The following is a 2,885-nucleotide window of genomic DNA, read 5'->3' as shown; positions in this document are numbered from 1 at the left end:
TATACTGGATGATCTTTATAGTCTTCCACCGTGGTGTATGCCTTGTTGGATTCATTTTGCCCTTTTTCGGTCACTGGACGGACAACCAATACACAATCCAGCTTGCGAGGCTTCCTCAACAAACGCTTAAACTGCTTACTCGTGATGTACTTGGTTTCACCACTTGTAATCGAAAAATATCCTTCACTAAAGAATCCTCTCTTCGTCTTCGACAAATTCCCATTGACCGAAAACCGCTGACCACCGACGAATAATCCTGCACTTTTTGGATTGTGCGTCGTGTGCGGCTTCGCTTTCTTTTTCTTCGTAGATAACTTCAAAGACGGATTCACGACCACATTTCCACTCGGCCGTGGATTCACAGTCTCTTCGATCCAGTTTATATCTGGGTTCGTAGCCTTGAGCCATGGCATACCAAGTAGAATTATCTTGCTCCTCTGCAATCGGAAGTACCAGGAAATCGTCCACGTAAACATCAAACCCATCAATGTAGAGATGTAGTTTCACTGTTTTTCTTGGTACTGACATTTCTTGTTTATTTGCCAGCGTAATCTGTACCCTCTCTCCATGATCCACTATTTGATCGTCCAAACCTGCCTTCCGACAGAGCTCGGGGCTCACACCGTTAATTATGGCACCACTGTCAACGAAATTGGATGTTGTAATGATCAGATCGTTGGGGGAGTACTGCAGTACATTTGTAGTATGTAGTAGACAACAGTAGTCCCGTGAAAGTGTCTGTATAACCCGCGACGGTGGCTTAATAACACCACACCTGAGATATCCACGTGAACTTGGTTCATCACACACGCACATACGTAATAGCTTGTTTTTCTTTTCTCGGACAATATGCACTTCAGTTGCTGTAGTCGCTTTTTCACCACGAACACAAACATCGGACTCACAACTTCTTTAGACGACTGAGCTTGCGAGTATACCCACTAAATCGCTCGGCATTCAATGGACTTACTCATTTGACGCTTGTTTGATCTCGGCGGTCAACTCATCGTCACTTAGCACCAAACGCTCTAACAGAGCGTATATCTTTTTGTCGAGGCCATTGGAGTGGCTCGTTGCCGGTGATTTTGGTCGTTTGTCTGGAAATTTTACCCAGCAATCCTCCACTTTGTGATACCCGCGTTTACAAAACGAGTACTTCATCGTAACTCGAGGAGGCCGCTTGCCATTGTCGTTTGACTTGCGTGCAGCGTTCTTGGGGAAACTTACTTGTAAAGACGAGAAATTTCCATCTCCTTTTCCTTTCCCTTTCCCTTTGCTGGATTTGCCGACAGAATTCGTCTTCTCCTTCAAATTCCACTCAACAAACCCTTCCTGGATAGCAACATCCAAATTGGCGGGCTTCTTCCTAATAATTTCACGTTTCATGTTCACATCGGACAGCCCGTTCAGAAAAACGTCCATTGCTGTCAGTACATCCACTTGCGCAACGCGATTCAATTCACGGAACTTGCCCACATAACCTGTGTAGCCACTTGTTTGCTTGATGGTCAACAGCCTGTTGCGAATCCTGTCTGTGAAATTCTGCTCCATAAACTCCACTTTCATCGCGGCATTGGCTGCACTCCAGGTCTTACTTGTCGAGGTGTCGGTCATGTATCTCTCATACCAGATGAGAGCTTGTTTTTGCACACACTGGTTGAGTTCCTGGCACAGAAGATGATCATGAGCATAGAAGTTGTAGCCCTTCTGCGTCAAGTTACTTTCAAATCGAAAAATAAAGCTTCTCAATTTGATGCCGTCGATTTCCCCGATGAAAACCGGTAGTTTAACGTCCATTTTGCGCAGATGTAGCTCTCCTGCTGCAGGTGCACCACTACTAGCCTGGTCACTTGCTGGTGGTCTGCTCGGTGGTGTCGGTGTGGATGTCGTGGAGCCACTTGGCGTTGTAAAGAGGCCGCCACGGAATGGTGGTGGAGCTGTAGTCGCTCTTGCCACCCGCTCTGCTTCATGGGCAACCTGTTGGACTTGAGTTAATCCAGCCACTAAGTTCGCCGTACTTTGTACTAATCCAGCAACTGACTGTTTAATATCGGCGATTTCTACGCTGATACTCGCTCCCAATGGTGTTGACGGTTGCGTTCACGTTGGATGAGATCGCTCGAATTTCGTCACGCACCTCCTCCAAACTTGCTTCAAGACGGTCAATTCGTCTATTCTCGGCACTGATGCGAATCCCGTCCAGGTGTTGCCGTTCTGGTGCGGTGTCGCTGCGGAGCACACGTCGCGTTATGTTTCTCGGCTGCATCGTCACCATACAGGACGAGAAGATGGAGTTTGGTAACACTTGCGTAGAGGAAGTCTTGTTCTTAAGCTTTAACAACCTAGTTCAAACGTCCGGGGTCTTCTCCCTAGATCGCTGTAGTTATCAAAGCTGCTTGGCCAGAGCACTTGATTACTTTCTTACTGATTCCGGAATGAGCCGTTGAGCCCATTCAAACTCTAACCTTTTACAACACATGCATCCCTGCCATAAAAGTTCGAACTCAAGCGCGCCGTTGAACTGTCCTTTCGAGATGCTCGCTGGCTCGACGTTGAAACACCTGGCAGGCTCGGATCCTTTTGGTCACACGCTCACGAGCTCCAGCAGAAGCTCGTGACATTTCCCCTGTAAAAGTACGCTTGTTCGGCTGTAGTAGAGCGCTCACCGTAGCAAGCATACGTCACGGATGTGTCAATTTGCACTTGCCGAACGAGTTGAGAATATAGAAATCCTTCAAGCTCGTATGCGAACATGCTTGTTATATAATTATATTATTCTCGGTGTGATGACTACTAGATCGTCTGCGACTTACACTGGGAATACATGTTCTTAGAACTTTTAATCACATACTAAGTACGATATTTTGGATGTTGTCCGAACGTTG

The sequence above is a fragment of the Phytophthora parasitica genome (assembly GCF_000247585.1).
Source record: "Phytophthora parasitica INRA-310 unplaced genomic scaffold supercont2.45, whole genome shotgun sequence".
Taxonomy (NCBI): Eukaryota; Oomycota; class Peronosporomycetes; order Peronosporales; family Peronosporaceae; genus Phytophthora; species Phytophthora nicotianae.
This window is presented reverse-complemented; position numbering follows the sequence as displayed.